This window comes from Pleurodeles waltl, chromosome 3_1 (genome assembly GCF_031143425.1).
Source record: "Pleurodeles waltl isolate 20211129_DDA chromosome 3_1, aPleWal1.hap1.20221129, whole genome shotgun sequence".
In the NCBI taxonomy this organism is placed as follows: domain Eukaryota; kingdom Metazoa; phylum Chordata; class Amphibia; order Caudata; family Salamandridae; genus Pleurodeles; species Pleurodeles waltl.
This window is the reverse complement of record NC_090440.1, coordinates 591,630,122-591,644,748: the sequence shown is the minus strand read 5'-3', so window position 1 is coordinate 591,644,748 and position 14,627 is coordinate 591,630,122.

The window sequence follows — 14,627 nt, the reverse complement described above, 5'->3', positions numbered from 1 at the left end:
TGACAAAGCAATGGCCTTTCGTCCTTCTTCTCTGCTAGAAATATGTTGCTCAGGAATCCCTTCAGGTGGCCTCTTTAATTCCAGAGCTCTCACTTTCTAGGCTGTCAATTCTGAGCCTCAGACAGTGATCAATCTCAGTCTCCACCATCTGTAGAATTCCAACTGGAATCCCTTGATCGAAGTATTCATGCCAACCTCCCTTAATTCCTTTATGGGAGAAGAAGTCAAAATTAACAGCGAATGTGGCTGAATTGTTGGTTTTAAATATACATGGAACTCTTTTTAATTCATCTAGGTTGCTCTTCACATTCTTTGCTTTTTAAAGGCATTTGTTACACATTGCTTTCTTGTTACAGTAATATTTATTTTAACTGCATGTTTCATTACTAGGTCATGACTGTTTTCTAAATGACTTGTGTTGGGTCCCCTATAACTAGTATGCCATGTATATTTGATGAAAATAGGAAAAATGACATGTAGACAGATTTGTTTTCATTTTCGCTGATTTGCATGCTCATCTTTAAATACACACATCCCTACTTAATTCATCTTGCCTGCTGTTTACTTTGACTCCTTTTTGCCTCTTTCTTGCATACTGCTATATGCCAGTTTGATACTTCAGGTCCAAAGGTTAGCTATTGCTGGCTTGTACAGAGTACTATTTTCCTCTAGTTTTTCTTGTTACAGCATGCCAATTTCTTACACCATTCTTGTGTGGTACCTTTTGCATTTAGAGATATTATTCTATATGATATTCTTGCATAAAATATTCAGTTATGTAACAATATCCACCATTGCTATGACACTGTATTGCATCTCCATCTGAACACACTTTCAAGTTGATCTGGGATTACTAAAACTGGAGGAACCATTATGTGATAGTTGCTGTTGTTTTTGTTGGTTTTTGGTGGTATGTGGTTATTGGAGGGTTTACTCATGGGTAGGTTTCAAAATGTGTGTATTAGTGTAAAAATAAAATGAGTTTGATGTAGGAAGGTGAGAGGAAGAACTTGCTCCTTTTGTTTCAAGTACGGTGAATCAATTGGTCTGCAAGAGTAAATACCTTTTTATACATGTATCAGACTTATAAGAGACAGTGTTCTGTGTACGCTATTTTTACACCTGTGTTCCTAGAATATGTGTTGTTGTGGTGTATGACATTTATATTTGTTTGTAAGTCCTTTGCCAACTATACTGCTTTGGATCTATATTGTGCACATGATAGTGATGGGATTTAGTTTAGCATGTGTGGGTGACTTCGAATGATGATGTGTGGTGTATTGAATGTCACTGGATATTCGGCATAATTTCAAATATATTGTTTAGAAGTTGTATTGGCTAGATTTGATCAGGGCTATTCATTTTTAACTTTGATGGTAGAAAAATTAGAAGAAAAACTATTTATTCTGCAAAGTCAGAATAGCTAGTATATTTTAATGTGATTATGTTTGGTGCCTATAAGAGTGAGTTGTTCGACCTGTAGGCAGAACAGTCCTCGCAGATACACATACACAAATTCTATTGAGGTCAGATAGTTAGGCTTAATGCATTAATAAATAATGGCTGAGTAAACATCTATGGTCCAGATTTAGGGCCTGATTAGGCGTTGGACGGTTAAACCACCACAACTCCAATACAGCAGTGGTGAGGCAGCTGTCAAGTCTGCGGCCTCACCCTCGCTGTATTGCGATGTTTCCTCCTGGCTGACTGGCGGTATTGTCGCATTACGACGTTTCTGCTGGTGAGCCCGGTGGAAACAGTGCAGCGGCATTGGCCTTGGGTTCCTTAGTGAGCCGAGGCCAATGATGTTGCACACAACATCTTCAGAATGTGCACTCTTGACAATATTAGACAGTGCGCATTTCAAGGGAGCTGGCAGGGGGACTCCTGCACTCCCCATGGCATAGTCGCCCCAGTGGCTCCCAGCACTGCCTTTCTGCCACCCTTTTCATGGCAGAGCTGGCGGAAATCACAGTTGTGATCAGCATGGCGGTGCTGAACTGGTCACCGCTGTGCCTAACCACAACTTTGACCGCCGCCAATAGTCGGGATCCCTGATCCGGGTGGAAGCAGTGTCCTCCTGGTGGTCCGACCACCAGGATCGTAGTCCAGTGGTTGGACCACCAGGATTGCTTGGGCCGCACTGCCGCTGCAAGTTTGGCGGTCCGTGAACCGCTAAACTCATAATTAGGCCCTAGAGTTTAGTGGACATGTTACCCCATCACAAAACGTGTTGAATATCTAATCTGTCCTGTTTTCAGTGTTTATTTTTTGTGGATTTCATTAATATTTTCTCAGTGTTTTCAAAACCTTTTGAAATCAGTGATTCTTAGTTTTCACTCAGCTGCCATGCCCCTAAAATAGATAAAAACTGTTTATCTTTTAATTTCGAAGCCTGTTGTTTTTTCAGTGACTGTATAAAGCGAATATTTATTTAAAGGAGACGTAGTGGGATAATACAGGGTATGTAGTGTCATCCCATTGACAGTGTGTCAAACGGACTGTTTTAAGCTTTGAAACTCTGTGTACTGCACTCTCATTTTCAATACCTTTGCTCACATCTCATTACCTCTCACGCTCACTGTGAGAAAGTAGCCTCTTTCTAGCCTTGTTACCCCCACTTTTGGCCTGTTTGTGAGTGTATGTCAGGGTATTTTCACTGTCTCACTGGGATCCTGCTAGCCAGGGCCCAGTGCTCATAGTGAAAACCCCATGTTTTCAGTATGTTTGTTATGTGTCACTGGGACCCTGCTAGTCAGGACCCCAGTGCTCATAAGTTTGTGGCCTATATGTATGTGTTCCCTGTGTGGTGCCTAACTGTCTCACTGAGGCTCTGCTAACCAGAACCTCAGTGGTTATGCTCTCTCATTTATTTCAAATTGTCACTGACAGGCTAGTGACCAATTTTACCAATTTACATTGGCTTACTGGAACACCCTTATAATTCCCTAGTATATGGTACTGAGGTACCCAGGGTATTGGGGTTCCAGGAGATCCCTATGGGCTGCAGCATTTCTTTTGCCACCCATAGGGAGCTCTGACAATTCTTACACAGGCCTGCCACTGCAGCCTGAGTGAAATAACGTCCATGTTATTTCACAGCCATTTTACACTGCACTTAAGTAACTTATAAGTCACCTATATGTCTAACCTTTACCTGGTAAAGGTTAGGTGCAAAGTTACTTAGTGTGAGGGCACCCTGGCACTAGCCAAGGTGCCCCCACATTGTTCAGAGCCAATTCCCTGAACTTTGTGAGTGCGGGGACACCATTACACGTGTGCACTTCATATAAGTCACTACCTATATGTAGCTTCACAATGGTAACTCCGAATATGGCCATGTAACATGTCTATGATCATGGAATTGCCCCCTCTATACCATCCTGGCATAGTTGGCACAATCCCATGATCCCAGTGGTCTGTAGCACAGACCCTGGTACTGCCAAACTGCCCTTCCTGGGGTTTCACTGCAGCTGCTGCTGCTGCCAACCCCTCAGACAGGCATCTGCCCTCCTGGGGTCCAGCCAGGCCTGGCCCAGGATGGCAGAACAAAGGACTTCCTCTGAGAGAGGGTGTTACACCCTCTCCCTTTGGAAAATGGTGTGAAGGCAGGGGAGGAGTAGCCTCCCCCAGCCTCTGGAAATGCTTTCTTGGGCACAGATGTGCCCAATTCTGCATAAGCCAGTCTACACCGGTGTATGTACACCTAACCAAAAAGTTTTGCTTTTCTTCTCTCACTTCTTTTATAAAGTGCTGAAAAGTACCTCTAAAACTTTCAAAAAGTTCTTAAAAAGTGTTTAAAGTTTTTTTTCCTGTTCTTTAAAAAGTTCAAAAAACGTTTTCATTATTTTTCTATCCCATAAACACTTTCTATAATGTCTGGCACAGGCCAAACTGTTGATCTGTCCAAGACTGCTTATGATCCCGTTAGCTGGAAGGCAGCAAGGAGTCTCTATGTAGAAAGAGGTTTAGGGGTAGGGAAGAATCCCCCTAGAGAACTATTAGTTAACATGCTAGTTGAACAAGACAAGACTTTTGTTGGTACTTCTGGTGAGAAATTAGCTGATGGTTCCCACTCTGATTCTGGGGCACCCCTAGCAAAAGAGTTGGGAGTGAATCTTTCCAACCTGCCCCTTAGCAAGCCACCTAGCATAGCTGGTACTGATGTGAATTCACATCACAGTAAGAGTGTTGCTTCACATCACAGTAATAGTGTTGTTTCTCATCACAGTAGAAGTATCACTTCTGTAGGCCAGAATGTTAGTGTGACATCTGTTAGGGCCAGGTCTCCTTCTGTTCATTCTCACAATTCCTCTGTTTCAAGACATGCCTTACCCACCCACCCTGATGACAGAGTGTTAGAAAGGGAGCTCAATAGATTGGGAGTGGAACAATCCAGGCTGAAGCTCAAGAAGCAACAGCTGGATTTAGATAGGCAGTCCTTGGAAATAGAAAGAGAAAGACAGAAATTGGGTTTAGAAACCCATGGTGGCAGCAGCAGTATTCCAAATAGTCATCCTGCAAAAGAGCATGATTCTAGGAATCTGCACAATATAGTTCCCCCTTTCAAGGAGGGGGATGACATTAACAAGTGGTTTGCTGCACTTGAGAGGGCCTGTGTTGTACAGGAGGTCCCTCAGAGGCAGTGGGCTGCTATCCTATGGCTATCTTTCAGTGGAAAGGGTAGGGATAGGCTCCTTACTGTAAAAGAAAGTGAGGCCAATAATTTCAAAGTTCTTAAGAATGCACTCCTAGATGGTTATGGCTTAACCACTGAACAGTACAGGATGAAGTTCAGAGAAACCAAAAAGGAGTCTTCACAAGACTGGGTAGACGTTGTTGACCATTCAGTGAAGGCCTTGGAGGGGTGGTTACATGGCAGTGAAGTTGCTGACTATGAAAGCCTGTATAACTTAATCCTGAGAGAGCATATTCTTAATAATTGTGTGTCTCATTTGTTACACCAGTACCTGGTGGACTCTGATCTGACCTCTCCCAAGAATTGGGAAAGAAGGCAGACAAATGGGTCAGAACAAGGGTGAACAGAAAAGTTCATACAGGGGATGACAAAGATGTCAAGAAGAAGGATGGTAAGTCGTCTGACAAGGGTGGGGACAAATCTAAAAATGAGTCTTCATCAGGCCCGCAAAAACACTCTGGTGGGGGTGGTGGGCCCAAATCCTCTTCAAATCAAAAAAAAGAAAAGAAACCATGGTGCTATTTATTTAAAATAAAAGGCCATTGGACAACAGATCCCAGTTGTCCAAGGTAAAGCACCAAGCCTCCTACCACTACAACCCCTGCTGCTACACCTAGTGCCCCTAGTAATAGCAGTGGTGGTGGGAGCAAACCTACTAATAGCCAATCCAAGGGAGTAGCTGGGCTCACTTTTGGTAACTTAGCTGGGGTTGGTCTGATTAGGGAGACCACAGAGGCTGTGTTAGTCTCTGAGGGGGCTATTGATTTAGCCACCTTGGTTGCTTGTCCCCTTAACATGGATAAGTACAAGCAACTACCCCTAATAAATGGTGTTGAGGTTCAGGCCTACAGGGACACAGGTGCCAGTGTTACCATGGTAATAGAGAAACTGGTCCACCCTGAACAACACCTACTTGGTCACCAGTACCAAGTAACCAATGCTCATGACAACACACTTAGCCACCCCATGGCTGTTGTAAATCTCAACTGGGGGGGGGTTACTGGTCCAAAGAAAGTTGTGGTTGCCTCAGATGTACCTGTAGACTGTCTACTAGGAAATGATTTAGAGACATCAGCTTGGTCAGATGTGGAGTTGGAGGCTCATGCAGCAATGCTGGGCATTCCAGGGCATATTTGTGCTTTAACCAGGGCTCATGCCAAAAAGCAAAAGGACAGGGCGACTTGGATCCTGGAAGAATGGACCAAGTGCTCCCTAAAGCTAGGGTTAGTAAAGGTAAATCACTATCTACTATCCCTCCCTCTACAGTGGGATTCAACTTCTGAGGAAGAAGAATTCCCACCCTGTGCAGAACCTACACCAGAGGAGCTGGAAGCAGACACTGCTGAGCTTTTGGGTGAAGGGGGGCCTGCCAGGGAGGAGCTGAGTGTGGCACAGCATACCTGTCCCACACTAGAGGGTCTAAGGCAGCAAGCTGTCAAACAAGCAAATGGGGATGTCAGTGACTCTCACAGAGTTTACTGGGAGGACAACCTCTTGTACACTGAAGCAAGGGATCCAAAACCTGGAGCTGCCAGGAGATTGGTGACTCCTCAGGAGTACAGAAAGTTCCTCCTAACTCTAGCCCACGACATTCCCTTAGCTGGACATTTGGGGCAAATGAAAACTTGGGACAGGCTTGTCCCCTTGTTTCATTGGCCCAGAATGTCAGAGGACACAAAGGAATTGTGTAAGTCCTGTGAAACCTGTCAAGCCAGTGGCAAGACAGGTGGCACTCCAAAGGCACCCCTTATTCCACTGCCTGTGGTTGGGGTTCCCTTTGAAAGGGTAGGGGTTGACATAGTTGGCCCCCTTGAACCTCCTACTGCTTCAGGCAATAGGTTTATCTTGGTGGTAGTGGACCATGCCACCAGATATCCTGAAGCAATTCCTCTAAGGACCACTACAGCTCCTGCAGTGGCAAAGGCCCTCCTGGGAATCTTTTCCAGGGTGGGCTTCCCAAAAGAGGTGGTATCAGACAGGGGAAGCAATTTCATGTCTGCTTACTTAAAGGCCATGTGGAAGGAATGTGGTGTGACATAAAAGTTCACCACACCATATCATCCACAAACAAATGGACTGGTGGAGAGATTTAACAAAACTCTCAAAGGCATGATTATGGGACTCTCTGAAAAACTCCGCAGGAGATGGGATATCCTGTTACCTTGCCTCCTTTTTGCTTACAGGGAGGTACCCCAGAAAGGAGTGGGCTTCAGCCCCTTTGAACTCCTATTTGGACACCCTGTGAGAGGTCCTCTAACACTTGTTAAGGAGGGTTGGGAACAACTTTTAAAAGCTCCAAAGCAAGACATAGTGGACTATGTATTTGGCCTCAGATCTAGGATGGCTGAGTACATGAAAAAGGCCAGTAAAAACCTTCAGGCCAGCCAAGAGCTCCAAAAGCAATGGCATGACCAGAAGGCTGTTTTGGTTCAGTACCAACCAGGGCAGAAAGTGTGGGTCTTGGAGCCTGTGGCACCAAGAGCACTCCAAGACAAATGGAGTGGACAACACATCATTGTTGAAAAGAAGGGTGAAGTCACCTACTTAGTTGACTTAGGCACTGCCAGAAGTCCCCTTAGGGTGCTCCATGTCAATCGCCTGAAACCCTACTATGACAGGGCTGATCTCACCCTGCTCATGGCAACAGATGAGGGACAGGAAGAAGAGAGTGACCCTCTTCCTGATCTCTTCTCTTCCACAGAACAAGATGCTCTAGTGGAAGGTGTAATTTTGGCAGATTGTCTTACTGCTGAGCAGAAAGACCACTGCATAAATCTCCTGGGTCAGTTTTCTGAACTCTTCTCTACTGTGCCAGGCACCACTTCTTGGTATGAGCACACTATAGATACTGAAGACAACTTGCCTGTCAAAAGTAAGATCTATAGGCAGCCTTACCATGTCAGAGACTGCATAAAGCAAGAAGTACAGAAAATGCTTGAACTGGGAGTGGTTGAGCACTCTGAAAGTCCATGGGCCTCTCCTGTGGTACTTGTACCAAAACCTCATTCCAAAGATGGAAAGAAGGAAATACGGTTTTGTGTAGACTATAGAGGTCTCAACCAAGTAACCAAAACTGATGCTCACCCTATATCCAGGGCAGATGAGCTAATAGATACACTGGCATCTGCCAAGTATCAAAGCACCTTTGATTTGACTGCAGGATATTGGCAGATCAAGTTATCAGAGGATGCGAAAGCAAAAAGTGCATTTTCAAACATTGGAGGCCATTACCAATTCACAGTAATGCCTTTTGGATTGAAAAATGCACCTGCCACTTTTCAAAGGTTGGTGAACACATTCCTGCAAGGGCTGGAAGCTTTTAGTGCAGCATATCTAGATGATATAGCTGTCTTTAGCTCCAGCTGGGATGATCACCTGGTCCACCTATGGAAAGTTTTGGAGGCCCTGCAAAATGCAGGCCTCACTATCAAGGCTTCAAAGTGCCAGATAGGGCAGGGGAAAGTGGTTTATCTGGGACACCTTGTTGGTGGGGAGCAGATTGCACCAACTTCAGGGGAAAATCCAAACTATTATAGATTGGGTTCCCCCTACTACTCAGACTCAGGTGAGAGCCTTCCTAGGCCTCACTGGGTATTACAGGAGGTTCATTAAGAACTATGGGTCCATTGCAGCCCCTCTTAATGACCTCACATCCAAGAAAATGCCTGAAAAGGAATTATGGACAGCAAACTGTCAGAAAGCTTTTGAGGAGCTGAAGCTGGCCATGTGCTCTGCACCTGTCCTGAAAAGACCTTGTTACTCTAAAAAATTCTATGTCCAAACTGATGCATCTGAATTAGGAGAAGGGGCAGTCCTATCACAACTTAATTCTGAGGACCAGGATCAACCTGTTGCTTTTATTAGTAAAAGGTTGACCCCTAGAGAAAAGTGTTGGTCTGCCATTGAGAGGGAGGCCTTTGCTGTGGTCTGGGCACTGAAGAAGTTGAGGCCATACCTGTTTGGCACTCACTTCATTGTTCAGACAGACCACAAACCTCTACTTTGGCTAAAACAAATGAAAGGTGAAAATCCTAAATTATTGAGGTGGTCCATATCCCTACAGGGAATGGACTATACAGTGGAACATAGACCTGGGAGTAGCCACTCCAATGCAGATGGACTCTCCAGATATTTCCACTTAGACAATGAAGACTCATCAGGTCATGGCTAGTCTTATTGTCCTTCGTTTGCGGGGGGTTGTGTAGGAAAGTACCATCTTGCCTGGCATGTTACCCCCATTTTTCACTGTATATATGTTGTTTTAGTTGTATGTGTCACTGGGACCATGCCAGCCAGGGCCCCAGTGCTCATAAGTGTGCCTGAATGTGTTACCTGTGTAGTGACTAACTGTCTCATTGAGGCTCTGCTAATCAGAACCTCAGTGGTTATGCTCTCTCATTTCTTTCAAATTGTCACTTACAGGCTAGTGACCAATTTTACCAATTTACATTTGCTTACTGGAACACCCTTATAATTCCCTAGTATATGGTACTGAGGTACCCAGGGTATTGGCGTTCCAGGAGATCCCTATGGGCTGCAGCATTTCTTTTGCCACCCATAGGGAGCTCTGACAATTCTTACACAGGCCTGCCACTGCAGCCTGAGTGAAATAACGTCCACGTTATTTCACAGCCATTTTACACTGCACTTAAGTAACTTATAAGTCACCTATATGTCTAACCTTTACCTGGTAAAGGTTAGGTGCAAAGTTACTTAGTGTGAGGGCACCCTGGCACTAGTCAAGGTGCCCCCACATTGTTCAGGGCCAATTCCCCGGACTTTGTGAGTGCGGGGACACCATTACACGTGTGCACTACATGTAGGTCACTGCCTATATGTAGCTTCACAATGGTAACTCCGAATATGGCCATGTAACATGTCTATGATCATGGAATTGCCCCCTCTATGCCATCCTGGCATAGTTGGCACAATCCCATGATCCCAGTGGTCTGTAGCACAGACCCTGGTACTGCCAAACTGCCTTTCCTGGGGCTTCACTGCAGCTGCTGCTGCTGCCAACCCCTCAGACAGGTTTCTGCCCTCCTGGGGTCCAGCCAGGCTTGGCCCAGGATGGCAGAACAAAGGACTCCTATGAGAGAGGGTGTTACACCCTCTCCCTTTGGAAAATGGTGTGAAGGCAGGGGAGGAGTAGCCTCCCCCAGCCTCTGGAAATGCTTTCATGGGCACACATGGTGCCCATTTCTGCATAAGTCAGTCTACACCGGTTCAGGGACCCCTTAGCCCTGCTCTGGCGCGAAACTGGACAAAGGAAAGGGGAGTGACCACTCCCCTGACCTGCACCTCCCCTGGGAGGTGTCCAGAGCTCCTCCAGTGTGCTCCAGACCTCTGCCATCTTGGAAACAGAGGTGCTGCTGGCACACTGGACTGCTCTGAGTGGCCAGTGCCATCAGGTGACGTCAGAGACTCCTTCTGATAGGCTCCTTCAGATGTTGCTAGCCTATCCTCTCTCCTAGGTAGCCAAACCCTCTTTTCTGGCTATTTAGGGTCTCTGTCTCTTGGGATTCCTTAGATAACGAATGCAAGAGCTCATCCGAGTTCCTCTGCATCTCTCTCTTCACCTTCTGCCAAGGAATCGACTGCTGACCGCGCTGGAAGCCTGCAAAATTGCAACATAGTAGCGAAGACGACTACTGCAACTCTGTAACGCTGATCCTGCCGCCTTCTCGACTGTTTTCCTGGTGGTGCATGCTGTGGGGGTAGTCTGCCTCCTCTCTGCACTAGAAGCTCCGAAGAAATCTCCCGTGGGTCGACGGAATCGTCCCTCTGCAACCGCAGGCACCAAAGTACTGCATCACCAGTCCCCTGGGTCTCCTCTCAGCATGACGAGCGAGGTCCCTTGAATCCAGCATCTCTGTCCAAGTGACTCCCACAGTCCAGTGACTCTTCAGTCCAAGTTTGGTGGAGGTAAGTCCTTGCCTCCCCACGCCAGACTGCATTGCTGGGAACCGCGACTTTTGCAGCTACTCCAGCCTCCGTGCACTTCCGGCGGAAATCCTTTGTGTACAGTCCAGCCTGGGTCCACGGCACTCTAACCTGCATTGCACGACTTCCTAAGTTGTCCTCCGGCGACGTGGGACTCCTTTGTGCGACTTTGGGTGAGCACTGTTTCACGCATCTTCGTAGTGCCTGTTTCTGGCACTTCTGCGGGTGCTGCCTGCTGCTGAGAGGACTCCTTGTCTTGCGCGATGCCCCCTCTGTCCCCAGACGCAATTGGCGACATCCTGGTCCCTCCTGGGCCACAGCAGCATCCAAAAACCCTTATCGCATGATTTGCAGCTAGCAAGGCTTGTTGGCTGTCTTTCGGCGGGAAAACACTTCTGCACGACTTTCCACGGCATGAGGGATCCGTCCTCCAAAGGGGAAGTCTCTAGCCCTTGTCGGTCCTGCAGAAACCTAAGCTTCTACTGTCCAGTAGCAGTTTCTTTGCACCCACAGCTGGCATTTCCTGGGCATCTGCCCATCTCCGACTTGTTTGTGACTTTTGGACTTCGTCCCCTTGTTCCACAGGTACCCACGACTGGAAATCCATTGTTGTTGCATTGTTGGTTTGTGTCTTTCCTGCAGAATTCCCCTATCACAACTTCTATGTCCTTTGGGGAACTTTAGTGCACTTTGCACTCACTTTTCAGGGTCTTGGGGTGGGCTATTTTTCTAACCCTTACTATTTTCTAATAGTCCCAGCGACCCTCTACAAGGTCACATAGGTTTGGGGTCCATTCGTGGTTCGCATTCCACTTTTGGAGTATATGGTTTGTGTTGCCCCTATCCCTATGTGTCCCCATTGCATCCTATTGTAACTATAGATTGTTTGCACTGTTTTCTAATACTATTACTGCATATTTTGGTATTGTGTACATATATCTTGTGTATATTTGCTATCCTCATACTGAGGGTACACTCTGAGATACTTTGGCATATTGTCATAAAAATAAAGTACCTTTATTTTTAGTATATCTGTGTATTGTGTTTTCTTATGACATTGTTCAAGTGATACTAGTGGTACTGTAGGAGCTTCACTCGTCTCCTAGTTCAGCCTAAGCTGCTCTGCTAAGCTACCATTATCTATCAGCCTATGCTGCTAGACACCCTATACACTAATAAGGGATAACTGCGCCTGGTGCAAGGTGTAAGTACCCCTAGGTACTCACTACAAGCCAGTCCAGCCTCCTACACAGGCCCTGTAAGGTATGAAAAAGCAGCAATCACGGCCTACCCAGACTTCACTGCGGAAGTACAAAGGAAGCGCAACACATTCTTTAGGGTCAAAGAAAGGTTACGTGAGCACAACATTAAGTACGCTCTTTTATTCCCTGCCAAACTGCGTTTAGAGGACGACACTCGCACCCTCTTCTTCACTGCCCCAGAGGATGCATGAACCTGGCTACACACTAAAGGCCTGGCTGACCCGATAAACTCAAGGACTCCAGCGGATAAATGGTCATCCCCAAAGAACAGACGCAAGTCTTGCAGAAAGCAAGACACTAAACCTTCACCTGAACAATCCCGTGCAGAGCGCTCCTCAATATTGCAGGCCACAACGAGCTTGTCAACACATCTCCAACTTCCCTCTCCACCCACACCAAAGCAGATCATGAACCAGATGTGCACTATGACTCCACAGACTCCAACCGTGGCCCTACCCTTACGCGGCATACAGCAGATGACATTTGCTAATCATGCAGGCCAGAAACATCTTCACACTTTGGGTCATGCCCCTCCTCCACAAGACTTATCTACTTTGCCTATCTGATCGGATCTGAGTGGCCTGCAACCAGGCCTTACCGTTAACTCAAACTACAGCACCCCAGTTGCCAGAGGCCCCCATGCAGACGCATCAGCAACAAAAGTGCTATGGGCCGGGAAACTCACCGACTCGAAAGCATAAGCCTGAAGCACCCCCGCACCATATGGATAGGTTCTCCAAGATGGCAGACACTGGCACCCCACCAACTGTGTTGCATGCACAGTTAATGTTTTACATAGTTATTGTTTTTTATGTTACTAAATGGGACCCACTTCGGGCACGCAATGTAGATCACGATCACAGTAACTGGCGTTACAATTGCGCTCTCAACACAGGCACAGTAGGTGGCTCCAAAGCTGGTAACCACCTGTCCATAAAGCTCACTGAGGACATCATAGACACACATAGTACAAGGGCAGCATATCCTCTAAGGTCAATAAATCAACACACACACCATGACCACTCAATCTCAACACAACACCCCACGGTATAAAATAATCACATGGAACATTAGGGGCATGGCATACCCACACAAACGGCAACGGGTTTATACGTACCTCAGGCGACACCGGATACATATTGCTATGTTACAGGAGACTCACCTAACCGGGTCCTCACTTGAGAGCTTACGTGCAAAATGGCGGGGAAAACTATGTGGCCCTACCTTCTCGTCCTTCGCACTCGGAGCGGCGATCTGGATAGCACCTGGGGTCCCATATGTAATGTCCCGAATACAAAATGACCTAAACGGGCGCTATGTGATAGTGGAGGGGGTCCTAGATGGCTCTACCTTGGCATTAATCGCTCTGTATACCCCCAACACAGGTCAACGCGAATTCCTGTGGACACTTAATAATAGCAAACTCAAAGAACCTGCTGTGGCCAGTATGGGGCGGTGATTTCAATTCAGTGCTAGACAACATATGGATCGCTCCTTTCCCCCACTAGCCACTGCCCCAGCCAGAGGAGCATCCACTGACCTGGTAGAGTGGGCCTCCAATAACGGCCTGAAAGAAATCTGGAGAACGGGACACCCCATGCAACACGAAGACTCTTACTATTCATAAGTGCATAAATTACACACCAGAATAGACATGTTATTAGCAACACCCAACATAATCTATAAAAGAAACACGTCAGGATACTTAGCCCGCACCATCTCAGACCACAATCCGTTACACACCACACTACTATGGGGCCGTACGCACACCAGTATCCCAACCTGGCGTCTACAACCAGAAGCCCTCACAGACCCACCCTTTCAAGCAGAGTTTTCCAAATGCTTATCAAACTACTTCATATTAAATAAGGATACCGCCTCAACGCGTGCTGTCAAATGGGATGCCCACAAAGTTGTGATTCATGGCCACTGCCTCGCGGCTACTGTGGGAGTCAAAAAAGTACTCACTAAAGAGCTGCAAGAACTAGAAACTAAACTATGCAAGACAGAAGTGGAGGTCTCCACAAATATATCCTCACCGGAAACACTGAGCGCGCTCACAGCCAGTTACAGGGATGCAGACTCCAGGCTGTGCAAACACGATTACAGACACTTTCAGGCACGACAGCATGCAGAAGGGGACAAATCTGGGAAAATGTTAGCCTGACTGGTACGCCAACCGAGACAGTCCACACCTATAGGCGCGATTAAATTGCACACAGACCTTGCTGTCAACACCCAGGTCGAAATTAACACAGCTTTCCACATGTATTATAGCACCCTATATCAACCCTCCACCTCCCCCATGTAACAACAACTGGTCGAATTGTTATCGGGGATCCCCCAAAACCTGCACATAATAAGTATCACAGATACACTGGACGGCCCTATTAGAACAGAAGAACTACGTTTAGCTCTTTCTCAAATGGCACGTAATAAAGCCCCAGGCCCAGGCGGATTGCCAGTAGAATACTTTGATGCACAACCCAAACATCTCCTGCAACCCCTCCTAGAGGTCTTCAATGAAGCCCACAACAGAAAGCAACTTCCAGACTCTATGCGTGAAGCACTAATAGTCGTGTTTCCAAAACCAGGCCGAGACACCTTAGACGTCAGATTATATAGACCTCTTTCCCTCCTCAACTCTGATTGCAAACTCCTAGGGAAGACTCTAGCAAACAGATTACTCCCTTACCTACCAAATTTAATACACCCAGACCAAT